We start from the raw sequence: 15,573 nt of genomic DNA, 5'->3' as shown, positions 1-15,573 counted from the left end.
AATTTGAGCCGAGCTACGTTATAACTACAGTATAAGGATGCAATATTCATCAGCCTACACCTGCCACCAGCTGATATCCAATACACCACGTTTTACAATTATTCTCTTTTTCTTTCACCAAATACCTAATGTATAGATAACGTAATACTGTACACTAGGCATGGGACGAGACAGAAATCCCACGAGACCAGATGTCTCACAAGAATGAGTCCACGAGAATGAGATGAGATTTGTAACAAAAAGATGGCTAATATAAATCTTCCAGTTCAAGGCAACGACGAGTCAAGTCGTCATAGGCCGTGACACGCTGCCGAGAATAACTTCAAAATAAGAGCCTAGCAAGGCATTGATGTCCATATATTATTGGTATAGTAAGGTTTATTTTGAAGATGGCCTTCTCACACCGTCATAAAAAAGTTGCTGCGACTGTCTTCCTGACAGTGTACGCTAAATGTGACCTGCTCCAAAAAAAAAAGGGTCCGCATGACGGTGCCATTAGTTTTGAGTTTGGGGCAAAAAAAAAAAAAAAAAAAAGATAGTTTAGACAAAAATGTCGATTTTGAAAATTTCCAAAAAATAGCTTCCTTAATGTCTCTATTATTATTTCCCAGCATCATCAAAGTTAAATTTGTAATAGAAATGAATGAAAATAAGTCATTATTGGAACAATTTGGGCAACGTGTTTTTAGCTAGTAGCCCGTCTCGGAAACCTGCCTCAAAATAACCAAGAGTTCCTCGCCTCTAACGTCACTTAACAAATAATTTATATTAATGGAAACCAAAAAAAAGTAAAAAAATAAATAAAAATACACCATAATGTGACCCTTCAGCATGAAAGTGAACAGAAGACACACATCATAACAACGGCATCCAACATTGGAGTAGAACAGCTAAATGTCATCAGTCCGGGGCGAAGGTTTGTAATCCAAACAGTGATAATCTCCAATTCTGGGATCTCTTTCTTAAACAAATATATTTCTACTTTTAATTTAAATGAATGGATTCATGAGCTAAAGCATTTCACATTGGCGAGGGTGAAACTCAAGCGAGAAGCCAAGCAGTTTCCACCAGAGCAGAGTGACAGACTAGTATAAAAGTTGTTAAATACATTGTATGTAATAATGTAGGCTAATGTAATAATGTATTGTATGTAATGTATATATTGTACATAATGTAATAGGGCTGGGTATCGATTCTAATTTCCTCAATCGATTTGATTTCGATTCACAGGAGTTCAGTTCGATTCGATTTAGATTTTTCCCAATTCGATCCGCTTCGATTCAATCAATATTGCTTAATTATGGAACATCAATTCTTCTTAAAAATCAAGGGAATGATTAAAAACGCCACAAACAACTTTCAAATTAAATTATTTTGAGGTCGTAACTGGTTAAATGATTTAGTTTAATGAAAGTAACACAAGTTTTAATCACTTAAGTGTTACACAAACATTGATGAAAATATTTCCATAATTCTAATTTAATAATTCTAAATAAAGATTCTGAATGGACTCAAAGTTCAACCAATTAGGTCTTTCATAAATGTAAAAAAAGACTTTTAAATTAATGTGAACAATATGAAACAAGTGAAGTGTACAACTTGAGTGGGTTACAAAAACTTTCCAAGAAAACAGTAAGATACCTAAAAAATGGCCTTGAAAATTATATTTTCTTAAAATAATTGATTCATGGTTTTATGAATCGATATCAGGCTCAAAAAGGAAAATCGATTCAATATCGATTATTCAATTTTTTTTAAACAAATTTCATCGTGCCAACATTAAAATTGGTGTAACTTTGTATATTTTTTAGGTACGCCCATGTATTTAAACCATTTTAAAGGAAAATAAGTGTAGAATTTGAATATATGAATATCTAAATTTGTATTTATTTAATTTTTTTCTTAACCAATTAGCACACTTTTGTCACAAATAAGCAGATTTATGCCTCGGAAAAAAATACATCTCGTGCTTTGCAGGATGATAAATCTCGTGTCATTCTAATCCCGCAAATTCTCGTATTACGAATTCTCATCCCATCCCTACTATACAAAAATAAAACTGGGATATTTAACATGTTTTTCTCTTTTCGGATCGGTAACCTTCCACATCTATACTTTGCACATTGTACACCATAAAAAACACCGACAATGGAAGTTCAAACACACAACTGTCCAAATGCATTCAGCCAAAAGTCTTTAGTGAATGTCTAGGTCTTAGATGAAACCGGTTGTAGCTGCTGCATATCTTACCAATAATTTCAGCCTAGTTACATTAAAACTACAGTTTAAGGATGCATTGTTAGCAGTTCATCCATCCTCGCCACTAGCTAATATCCACCTCATGTTTTCCATTATCCCATAGATACAGTTGGTTTCACTTTTTTTCTCACCAAAAACCCAATGTATAGATTAGGAAACACTTTACATTCATAAACTAAAATTGAATACATTTTACGTTACTTAAACTTTGCACATTCTACACTAGAACAATATCTACAAGGGAAGCTCAAACCCTCAAGTGCACACTGTCCCCAGCCAAAAGACTTTAATTATTGTCTCTCTCAATGTCTTAGATGAAGCCTGTTGTAGCTGTTGCATAATTTACTAATAGTTTAAGCCTAGTTACGTTATTACTACAGTAGATGCATTACTCGCAGTTCATGACACGACGTGGCAGATTTAGGACTCAGACGCAGAGATAGGAGTTTGAGGCCAAGGCAGATATTTATTAAACAAAAACAGCTAATATCCACCTCATAACCTTTGTCATTATCTTATAACCAAAGACATTTTCACTTGTTTTCACCTAATGTATAGATAAACAAAGTAATGCTGTACATTCCTTTAGTATAATGAAATAAATAACATGCTTTTCTCTTTTATTTACTTTTCAGCTACTAACGCCCCAGGTAACCTCCCACACCTCTTTGCACATTGCGCACCAGAATAATGATTTGCAAGGGAAGCTAAACACACCCATTTGCGAATGCCTAAAGGTCTAATGTGAAATCTGATGTAGTCTAACCATTAACTGGAGCCTAGGTTAGCTATACGTTATAACTACGGTGAACAGATGGATTATTAGCAGTTCATCTGGCTGCCACTAACTAATATCTACCTCACAACCGTTGTCATTATCTCATAACCTAAGTCGTTTTTTTCCCTCCAAATACTCATGTATAGACAAGGTAATACTGTATATTCCTCAAGTATAATGGAATAAATAATGTTTTTCTCTTTTATTTACTTTTCAGATGCAAGTAAGTCACCAAACCTACACTTTGCACATTGTACACCACAACTGCTATCTACAAGGGAAGCTCAAACCCTCAATTGCACACTGTCCCCAGCCAAAATACTTCAGTTATTGTCTCTCTCAAAGTCTTAGATGAAGCCGGATGGCTACGTTATTACTACAGTAGATGGATTATTAGCAGTTCATCTGGCTGCCACTAACTAATATCTACCTCACAACCGTTGTCATTATCGCATAACCTAAGTCGTTAGCACATTGTACACCAGAAAATGATCTATTGTACATGGGAAGCTCAAACATTAAGTACTCAACTGCATCCAGCCAAAGGAGTCAGAATTTTCCAAATAACTGTTTCAGTTGATTCATAATATATTTTTGTTTGTTTTGTTTTATTCATTTTTTCCTTTCGAACACATTATTACAGGTTACATCGATCACATCATATCATTTGTAACAATGACATACGAAAGAAGGGCTGACGGGTAGAAGCCATGGCTTATTAGTAACCCGTCCCCATCGATTCTTGCTCTACGCACGAATAAGTGGTTAAGAAAATGAATGGATGATTTTACTACGACATACTGTATTTGTGTATTTAAATCAAATAAGTAAATGATGTAGAATAAAGGAAACGGTTGTAAACTAGATTATAGTGAATTGCTGTAAAAGTAAATACAGTAACTAATTTATATACAGTAAATGCTTGTAAAAAAGGCAATAATGTACTGAGATTTTACAAGAATTAGCTGGCAACTTTTTTGCCACTTATTTCTTGTAAATTCTAGAGTCAATTCGTTACAGTGCAGCCAAACTTTTGTTGTAGTTGATTCATAATATCGTTTCAAGAATTTACGGCTAGCTAGCTACATTACAACTATAATTTTAGCATGTATTATTATCAGGGACTTGCGGTCAGAGGCAGGTAGGGGAGGCTCCTTTACCTTACTCCGTCCTGCGTGTGAAGAGTAAAATAATAATGATTATTATTATTATTATTACATGAAATAGCCTAGCTATGTTATAACTACAATATAAGGATGCACTACTTGCCGTTCATCTGGCTGCCACTTCTCAACCTTCATCATTATCTCATAACCAAAATCATTTCCACTTTTTTTCACAAAATCCTAATGTATAACCAATGCTGTACATTCCTCAAGTATAATGGGATAAATAACATGTTTTTCTCTTTTATTTCCTTTTCAGCTAACGACGACATAAGTAAAGTCCCACACCTACACTTTGCACATTGTACACCAGAACAGTGATCTACTTGGAAAGCTCAAACCCTCAAGTGCCATTGCCCCAGAAACATGGAACACACATAGAAAATTATCGGGAACACTGATCCTAACTGAAAAAATTATTTACTGATTTTAACACGGATTGGTTTGTTACAACTTACAAACAGACATGCAGTTATGTTACCAGTGGTTACATTTATAATCGGGGCTTTCATAACCAGGTTAGCAAAAAATAAAAAACGTCTACGATGGGAGAACTTGTTTTAAAGTACTAGTAGCTTGTTTCAATCAAGATGTTGCTTTAAGTGTAAAAACTATAGAACAGATCAATGAACTTCGTCTTGATAAATCACATGTTTACATCGATCTGATGAAGGTAGCGGAGCATGTACACGGAAGATCGGAATATGCAAGTAGTTGACCAGAAATCTTCATTCTGGAATGTAAAGCCTTTTTATTTTTTTTACAGTGTGGTGTTGATTAAAGCACAATTAAAAGCTTTGAAAACAAATGTTCCAATTAAGGTAAAAATTGAAATAGAGGCTAATATTCTATTTTGGATTCATAGTTTTATTCTTGACTTCAAAAAAGCCCATGCCTCACCAGTCACATCATTGATTAATTAGTCGATCATTTTCCTTGCCATCATCAACTAATATATAAAGCTCTCAATTTCCCACATTCTACCACACAGTAATTTTAACAAATGTTTTGTCGGGCTTTTTCTTGAAAGGAACAAAATCTATTTTGACTACTACCACTCAGATGTGAAATAATAGAATTGTTGTCTTTTGTTGGTAGTTCTCCAAGAGGAACCCACTGGAGGAGGAAGAGGTACTGTGACATCACACGCACATGTGCTCACATGGTCCATGTACTGCCAATCACTGGGAGCAAATCTACTTGTTCATCAAAAACAACTAGCATTGCTGTGCCTTCACCAGTAGATGCCAGCAAAGCACAAATGGTTGCTATCACTCATGCGCTGTGAGAAAATGCTGTGAAAACTCACCAACAGACTCAGAAGCGTCTCGATGTTATTCCACTTAATGGTTGTAGTAGTCTAGATATCACTTTAATTGGGCTGATGACATAATATTGCCACTCAAAGAGAAAAACAGCAGTTTTCCATCGACATTATGCATAATTTTGTTGTGGACTAAAGCAAGTCACGTTCAACTAAAGAGTAAAGAAATAAGTAATTTAGTTGTTGTGTTTCTTCGTATTGCCCAACAGTGTACGGGCATATAAAAGCTCAGGTTATCCATGCCCTGGGAGTTAACGTGACAGAGATCATCCAACAAGTAAGTGCATGCAATACATGACGCGCCCAGCAAAGAAGTACACATTCTTGCTCTTATTATGAATGTTTGTTCTCTCACAGTTCCTCATTGATTTAACCAGTGGAATATGCCCGGAATGCGAAATTGAGATCAATACAACGGTAACCCAACAGCAGATCCTGGCCTTAGCCTGATGGAGTTCTAACTTCTCCATGTGCAACAGAGGAGATGCCAAGTGTTCCAGTTTATCAAGAGTGGCGTATGCTTGCCATGCACATAGGGAGGACTTAAAGGCATGCTCAACTAAATCTGACAATAAAAGAGTATACCGGCATATTGCTATGAGAAAAACTTCTTCTTTTTTTCAGATCTGGAATGACATGCAGGACAAACATAGTACCAGAATATTATTCATATTTTGAGTGAGTTGATTTTTCTGGACAAATAAGTTTTTGCACTTAATTTTGGTTTGCTGTGAATCCAATTTGTGCCATCCTTGACCTTGAACTGTCTTTTTTATGTACGAGGGTATGAGGTTATTCTTTGATTATTTAAACCCTTTATGTTGAAGGCTATTTTTTTTTTTAATACATGGGCCATTGAGAGATGCATTTGTCAGACGAGGCCCATTGAATTATCATGTGGTGCAACCAAAAAGAAATAGCCAATGTGGGACTTTTATTTTGAAATACATTTAAAGACAGGAGTTTGTATCATCCACAAGACAACCAAGAACCCATGGAAGCATCTATCAGGTTTGTCTCACAACTATGTAAAATAAATAAATAAATAACTTTTTAGCAACATGTATGTATTTGGACATCATGTGGTATTACCTGAAAAAAATGTTTATATATATTTTTCCCCAACAAATTTATATTTTTATTATAATTTTACTTGATGTTTTGTTTAGTTTCGATGGTGAATGTAGCCACAACATGGCTAAAGGAGCTTGGCGGGGTTATTGGCCCAAAGTGCCCCTTTATCTATTTATTTATAGTTTAAAAAAATATATATATATATATATATATATATATATATATATATTATGATTTGTTTTTCCTTTGTTTGTGAAAGTAATTTTGTTGCCTTGCAAGACTAAAATTCAGCAACATAATTTGCATAAAACAAATGATTATGATCTTGGATGACGCGCTCTCATTCGAAGCCAGGTCGCTCACCGCTCCACCTTCTGTCAGGAAGTTGTTCGCCATAAAGTTGGCTCTGAGGGTACGAGGAACATGTATCCCACACTTTCATAAAGACCACGATCCTTCCCATCCACTTTCGCCACTGCAAAAATCTCCGGTGACCGGTGTACTGCTTCTGCTACAACTACTGATGCGTGTAAGAGACACAGAATATGTCGGAATTTGTATCTAGCTCAGAATTTTACTAAACCCCCCTTCCTGAAGACTCCAACTCAGCAAGGCAGACATTGTATTGATGCTATCCGCTAATCATGTAAACAATGAAGTCACACGTTTTGTTATACTTTAACAAGGGCTGGCAAGCGCTAGGGGCACGTAGGTCTGGGTTGCGAGCAGCACGGGTCTAACCGCGCTGTAAATAAATAAATAATGAAGCTTCTGCTCAATGCGAAAAATAAAACAACTCTCAGTAGATGTTTGTAACTTTTTTTCTGTTAAGCTATATAAGTCTTGTAGTATGTATGTACTCAATTATAGCTGAATTGAAATGTACTTTAAAGGGATAGTTCGGGGGTTTGGACACGAATCTGTATGGCAGCCGCCATCCTCACCTAAAGTGGTGTGGATCAGCACTGACAGTGTCCTGTGACTCGAGACATGGTTTGGTGTCGGTACCGGATGTGATCGGTCTGCTAGATTGTATCGGGGTCGCCTACAGATGATGTCACGCTACAGGATTGGCTGGAAATTGTCCATTGACATTTGTTCAATAAAGTTATATGATAAAAAAATTTGACGGTAAAACATTGGAAAGAAATGATTAAATATGTTATTGAAATATACAAATGAATGGACGGAAATTGTAAAAACGTGAATAAACCTAAGAATATAAAAGCAAGATACTTGAAGATTAAAGAAATAATAAAATTGATAGAAGCGCCTTCGCGCTTGCCGGTGACGTCACTAATGCAGCGCTAGCTAAATGCGCGATTTACTTCGGTTTGGTTTCTTTTTTACTATCTTGGCCAATTGATTAGGTACACCCAGGATTCTGGTCAATTCATTAGGTACACCCTGGATTCTTGCCACTCCGCCCACCCAGGGCGGCGGCCATCTTGGCCAATTAATTAGGTACACCTTGGATTCTCGCCACTCCGCCCACCCAGGGCGGCGGCCATCTTGGCCAAATAATTAGGTACACTAAGGATTCTCTCCCCTCCGCCCACCCGGGGCAGCGGCCATCTTGGCCAATTGATTAGGTACAGCCAGGACTTTTCAGTCACAATTTTTTTTTATTTGATTATTTTCCAAATTTGTAGCGTGTGACTATTACTGTGTTTTTTTTGCTGATTATGGTTTATTATTAAATACTATAACTTGTCCATTTCCTTTGCTAAAGTAAATGTTTTCTTTTATAATAGTGATGAGTTCTTCAAGATGCGCAAACAGTGACTGTGCGCATGTTGTCTCCACAGTTTCCTCAGGGCACACATACACATATAAAAGTAATTTGTAAGATGTTAATTTTAAACCCTAGTTTTAAACCCTAACCCTAATAAAAAAGCCTAGTTTGAAACCCTAACACTAATATAAAACCCTAGTTTGAAACCCTAACCCTAATGTAAAACCCTAGTTTGAAACCCTAACCCTAGTTTAAAATCCTATTTTGTAACCCTAACCCTAGTTTAAAACCCTACTTTGAAACCCTAACCCTAGTTTCAAACCCTACTTTGAAACCCTAACCCTAGTTTAAACCCCTACTTTGAAACCCTAACCCTAGTTTTAAACCCTACTTTGAAACCCTAACCCTAGTTTAAAACCCTACTTTGAAACCCTAACCCTAGTTTAAAACCCTACTTTGAAAACTTAACCCCTAGTTTTAAACCCTACTTTGTAACCCTAACCCTAGTTTAAAACCCTACTTTGTAACCCTACCCCAAGTTTAAAACCCTTCTTGAAACCCTAACCCTAATCCAAACCCCTACTTTGAAACCCTAACCCTAGTTTAAAACCCTAACCTTACTTTGTAACCCTAACCCTAGTTAAAAACCCCTACTTTGAAACCCATACCCTAGTTTAAAACCCTACTTTGAAACCCTAACCCTAAAATAAAACCCTTGTTTGAAACCCTAACCCTAATATAAAACCCTAGTTTGAAACCCTAACCCTAGTTTAAAACCCTACATTAAAACCCTAACCCTAGTTTAAAACCCTATTTTGAAACCCTAACCATAGTTTTAAACCCTACTTTGAAACCCTAACCCTAGTTCAAACCCCTACTTTGAAACCCTAACCCTAGTTTAAAACCCTACTTTGTAACCCTAACCCTTGTTTAAAACCCTACTTTGTAACCCTAACCCTAGTTTAAAACCCTACTTTGTAACCCTAACCCTAGTTTAAAACCCTAATTTGAAACCCTAACCCTAGTTTTAAATCCTACTTTGAAACCCTCACTCTAGTTTAAAACCCTATTTTGAAACCCTAACCCTAGTTTAAAACCCTACTCTGAAACCTTAAACCTAGTTTAAAACCCTACTTTGAAACCCTAAACCTAGTTTTAAACCCCACTTTAAAACCATAACCCTAGTTTAAAACCCTACTCTGAAACCTTAACCCTAGTTTAAAACCCTAACTTGAAACCCTAACCCTAGTTTAAAACCCTACTTTGAAACTCTAACCCTAATTTAAAAACCCTAGTTTTAAACCCTAACCCTAATGTTAAACCCTATCTTAAAACCCTAACCCTAATATAAAACCCTAGTTTGAAACCCTTACACTAATATAAAACCCTACTTTGAAACCCTAACCCTAGTTCAAACCCCTACTTTGAAAACCTAACCCTAGTTTAAAACCCTACTTTGTAACCCTAACCCTAGTTTAAAACCCTACTTTGAAACCCTAACCCTTGTTTAAAACCCTACTTTGAAACCCTAACCCTAGTTTAAAACCCTACTTTGAAACCCTAACCCTAGTTTAAAACCCTACTTTGAAACCCTAACCCTAGTTAAAAACCCTACTTTGAAACCCTAACCCTAGTTTTAAACCCTACTTTGAAACCCTCACCCTAGTTTAAAACCATACTTTGTAACCCTAACCCTAGTTTAAAACCCTTCTTTGAAACCCTAACCCTAGTTTAAAACCCTACTTTGAAACCCTATCCCTAGTATAAAACCCTACTTTGAAACCCTTACCCTAGTTCAAACCCCTACTTTAAAACCCTAACCCTAGTTTTAAACCCTACTTTGAAACACTAACCCTAGTTTTAAACCCTACTTTGAAACCCTAACCCTCGTTTTAAACCCTACTTTGTAACCCTAACCCTAGTTTAAAACCCTAACCCTAGTTTTAAACCCTACTTTAAAACCATAACCCTAGTTTAAAACCCTACTTTGAAACCCTAACACTAGTTTAAACCCCTACTTTGAAACCCTAACCCTAGTTTTAAAGCCTACTTTGTAACCCTAACCTTAGTTTAAGACCCTACTTTGAAACCCTAACCCTAGTTCAAACCCCTACTTTGAAACCCTAACCCTAGTTTAAAACCCTACTTTGAAACCCTAACCCTAGTTTGAAACCCAACTTTGAAACCCTAACCCTAGTTTAAAACCCTACTTTGAAACTCAAACCCTAGTTTAAAACCCTACTTTGAAACTCTGACCCTAATTTAAAAACCCTAGTTTTAAACCCTAACCCTAATGTAAAACCCTAGTTTTAAACCCTAACCCTAATGTAAAACCCTAGTTTGAAACCCTAACCCTAATGTAAAAGCCTAGTTTGAAACCCTAACACTAATATAAAACCCTAGTTTGAAACCCTAACCCTAATGTAAAACCCTAGTTTTAAACCCTAACCCTAGTTTAAAACCCTATTTTGTAACCCTAACTCTAGTTTAAAACCCTACTTTGAAACCCTAACCCTACTTTGAAACCCTACTTTGAAACCCTAACCCTAGTTTAAAACTCTACTTTGAAACCCTAACCCTAATTTATAAACCCTAGTTTTAAACCCTGACCCTAATGTAAAAACCCTAGTTTTAAACCCTAACCCTAATGTTAAACCCTACTTTGAAACCCTAACCCTAAGTTAAAACCCTACTTTGAAACACTAACCATAGTTTTAAACCCTACTTTGAAACCCTAACCCTAGTTTTAAACCCTACTTTGTAACCCTAAACCTAGTTTAAAACCTTAACTCTAGTTTAAAACCCTAGTTTGTAACCCTAACCCAAGTTTAAAACCCTAACCCTAGTTTTAAACCCTAACCCTAGTTTTAAACCCTACTTTAAAACCATAACCCTAGTTTAAAACCCTACTTTGAAACCCTAACCCCTAGTTTTAAACCCTACTTTGTAACCCTAACCCTAAATTTAAAGCCTACCTTGAAACCCTAACCCTAGTTTAAAACCCTACTTTGAAACCCTAACCCTAGTTTAAAACCCTACTTTGTAACCGTAACCCTAGTTTAAAACCCTACTTTGAAACCCTAACCCTAGTTTAAAACCCTACTTTGAAACCCTAACCCTAGTTTTAAACCTTACTTTGAAACCCTCGTCCTAGTTTGAAACCCTACTTTGAAACCCTAACCTTAGTTTAAAACCCTACTTTGAAACACTTACCCTAGTTTTAAACCCTACTTTGAAACCCTAACCCTCGTTTTAAACCCTACTTTGTAACCCTAACCCTAGTTTAAAACCCTAACCCTAGTTTTAAACCCTACTTCAAAACCATAACCCAAGTTTAAAAGCCTACTTTGAAACCCTAACCCTAGTTTAAAACCCTACTTCGTAACCCTACCCCAAGTTTAAAACCCTTCTTTGAAACCCTAACCCTAGTTTGAAACCCTACTTTGTAACCGTAACCCTAGTTTAAAACCCTACTTTGAAACCCTAACCCTAGTTTTAAACCTTACTTTGAAACCCTCGTCCTAGTTTGAAACCCTACTTTGAAACCCTAACCTTAGTTTAAAACCCTACTTTGAAACACTTACCCTAGTTTTAAACCCTACTTTGAAACCCTAACCCTCGTTTTAAACCCTACTTTGTAACCCTAACCCTAGTTTAAAACCCTAACCCTAGTTTTAAACCCTACTTCAAAACCATAACCCAAGTTTAAAAGCCTACTTTGAAACCCTAACCCTAGTTCAAACCCCTATTTTGAAACCCTAACCCTAGTTTAAAACCTTACTTTGAAACCCTAACCCTAGTTTAAAACCCTACTAAGTAACTCTAACCCTAGTTTAAAACCCTAGTTTAAAACCCTAACCCTAGTTTTAAACCCTACTTTAAAACCCTAACCCTAGTTTAAAACCCTACTAAGTAACCCTAACCCTAGTTTAAAACCCTAGCTTAAAACCCTAACCCTAGTTTTAAACCCTACTTTGAAACCGTAACCCTAGTTTAAAAACATACTTTGTAACCCTAACCCTAGTTTAAAACACTTCTTTGAAAACTTAACCCTAGTTTAAAACCCCTACTTTGAAACCCTAACCCTAGTTTAAAACCCTACTTTGAAACCCTAACCCTAATGTAAAAGCCTAGTTTGAAACCCTAACACTAATATAAAAACCTAGTTTGAAACCCTAACCCTAATGTAAAACCCTAGTTTGAAACCCTAACCCTCGTTTAAAACCCTATTTTGTACCCCTTACCCTAATTTTAAACCCAAGCTTGAAACCCTAACCCTAGTTTAAAACCCTTCTTTGAAACCCTAACCCTAGTTTTAAACCCTACTTTGAAACCCTAACCCTCGTTTTTAACCCTACTTTGTAACCCTAACCCTAGTTTAAAACCCTATTCCTAGTTTTAAACCCTACTTTAAAACCATAACCCTAGTTTAAAACCCTACTTTGATACCCTAACCCTAGTTTAAAACCCTAACACTAGTTTAAAACCCTACTTTGAAACCCTAACCCTAGTTTAAAACCCTACTTTGTAACCCTAACCCTTGTTTAAAACCCTACTTTGTAACCCTAACCCTAGTTTAAAACCCTACTTTTTAACCCTAACCCTAGTTTAAACCCCTACTTAGAAACCATGACCCTAGTTTAAAACCTTTCTTTGAAACCCAAACCCTAGTTTTAAACCCTACTTTGAAACCCTTACCCTAGTTTAAATCCCTACTTTGTAACACTTACCCTAGTTTAAAACCCTACTTTGAATTCCTAACCCTAGTTTAAAACCCTATGTTAAAACCCTAACCCTAGTTTAAAACCCTACTTTGAAACCCTAACCCTAGTTTAAAACCCTACTTTGAAACCCTAACCCTAGTTTAAAACCCTACTTTGTAACCCTACCCCAAGTTTAAAACCCTTCTTTGAAACCCTTACCCTAGTTTAAAACCCTACTTTGAAACCCTAACCCTAGTTTAAAACCCTACTTTGAAACCCTAACCCCTAGTTTTAAACCCTACTTTGTAACCCTAACCCTAGTCGTAACCCCTACTTTGAAACCATAACCCTACTTTAAAACCCTACTTTGAAACCCTAACCCTAGTTTAAAACCCTACTTTGAAACCCTAACCCTAGTTTGAAACCCTACTTTGAAACCGTAACCCTTATTTAAAACTCTACTTTGAAACCCTAACCCTAGTTTAAAACCCTACTTTGAAACCCTAACCCTAGTTTTAAACCCTACTTTAAAACCCTAACCCTAGTTTTAAACCCTACTTTGTAACCCTAACCCTAGTTTAAAACCCTACTTTGAAACCCTAACCCTAGATTTAAATCCTACTTTGAAACCCTCACCCTAGTTTAAAACCCTATTTTGAAACCCTAACCCTAGTTTAAAACCCTACTTTAAAACCATAACCCTAGTTTAAAACCCTACTTTGAAACCCCAACCCTTGTTTAAAACCCTACTTTGAAACCCTAACCCTAGTTTAAAACCCTACTTTGAAACTCTAACCCTAATTTAAAAACCCTAGTTTTAAACCCTAACCTTAATGTAAAACCCTAGTTTGAAACCCTAACCCTCATGTAAAACCCTAGTTTGAAACCCTAACCCTAATGTAAAACCCTAGTTTGAAACCCTAACCCTAATGTAAAACCCTAGTTTGAAACCCTAACCCTAAATTGAAACCCTAGTTTTAAACCCTAACCCTAATGTAAAACCCTAGTTTGAAACCCTAACAATAATATAAAACCCTAGTTTGAAACCCTAACCCTAATGTAAAACCCTAGTTTGAAACCCTAACCCTAGTTTAAAACCCTATTTTTAAACTGTTCAGCTCATTGAAATGTTAGTTAAAATCAAATGTGTGTGCGTGAATGTGCATGTTTCTTTAAGGGACAGTAAGATACTTTTAGTTGATTATGGTTAACTTCCACATTTATTGACCGATTGATGTTCAGCTCATTTACATTTAAAAAAAATAATAAGTTTAAAAAAACACACACAATACACACACATTATTATTATTTTTAAATGAAATGGAATGGACTGCTATTTAAATAGTGCTTTTTTAGCTATACTGCCTGGTCTGTCACTTTTGCATAGCAACTGCCTCAGCCAATCATCTCTCACTGTTGAGCTCAACTCAGCCCCTTTTTTTCTTAGTGTACTCAAGGCTTGGCCTATCTACGACTACTACTATTGCAAATACTATTACTACAACTACTATCTTGGCCAATTGATTAGGTACACCCAGGATTCTGGTCAATTCATTAGGTACACCCTGGATTCTTGCCTCTCCGCCCACCCAGGGCGGCGGCCATCTTGGCCAAGTAATTAGGTACACCCTGGATTCTCGCCACTCCGCCCACCCAGGGCGGTGGCCATCTTGGCCAATTAATTAGGTACACTAAGGATTCTCTCCCCTCTGCCCACCCGGGGCGGCGGCCATCTTGGCCAATTGATTAGGTACAGCCAGGACTTTTCAGTCACAAAATGTTTTTATTTGATTATTTTCCAAATTTGTAGCATGTGACTATTACTGTGTTTTTTTGATGATTATGGTTTATTATTAAATACTATAAATTGTCCATTTCCTTTGCTAAAGTAAATGTTTTCTTTTGTGATATTGATGAGTTCTTAAAGATGCACAAACAGTGACTGTGCGCATGTTGTCTCCACAGTTTCCTCAGGGCACACATAGACATATAAAAGGAATTTGTAAGATGTTAATAAAATTTGGTTAATGGTGTAAATCAACAAATTCAAATTGGAAGGTTCATTTAACTAGATTGTTTTATGTTCAATATACTTTTAAAAAAAAATCAGTGACATGTACAATGTAGCCAATAAAAAAATATATAATACTGGATATTTTGTAGAAACATTTCATCATTTGTAAAGATTTGTCTGTGTTGAATAATTTAGACAGGTGATAATTGCTGAAATTAAAATAACAGATTCATCAGATTTTTTTAAATGCATAGTAATTAAAATATGTGTCACTCCCTTAACACTGAAAACAAAGATATGAATTAGACAATGGTTGGTTCTTTTTAGTGGTTAAAAAAGTGGATGTTTGAATTACAATTTTTATCTTTTTATATGTATTTATTTTTTTATGTTGATGTGCAAAAAACACATACAATTGGTCAAGCAGCGCATCCACCACCAGACAGCCTGTCCTGTATGTAGCAGTATGTCCTACTCGCAACCCGCGAGTGTTGTATGACACAATCCGCATTATTGAACC

General features: G+C 36.1%; 1 long non-coding RNA gene across 1 annotated transcript; it reads left to right on the top strand.

Annotated features, from left to right (window-relative positions):
- The first annotated feature begins 3,675 nt into the window (after positions 1-3,675).
- LOC147155399 (uncharacterized) lies at positions 3,676-6,589 on the top strand. Its single transcript, XR_015092280.1, has 2 exons — positions 3,676-5,804; positions 5,885-6,589. It is a non-coding gene; the product is annotated as an uncharacterized LOC147155399 (long non-coding RNA).
- Positions 6,590-15,573: the final 8,984 nt, after the last annotated feature.

This window comes from Leptonotus elevatus, chromosome 22, assembly GCF_054856555.1.
Source record: "Leptonotus elevatus isolate MCC_2025b chromosome 22, RoL_Lele_1.0, whole genome shotgun sequence".
NCBI classification, from domain to species: Eukaryota; Metazoa; Chordata; class Actinopteri; order Syngnathiformes; family Syngnathidae; genus Leptonotus; species Leptonotus elevatus.
The sequence above is the reverse complement of the archived record's forward strand: the minus strand, read 5'-3'. Positions and strand labels throughout refer to the sequence as shown.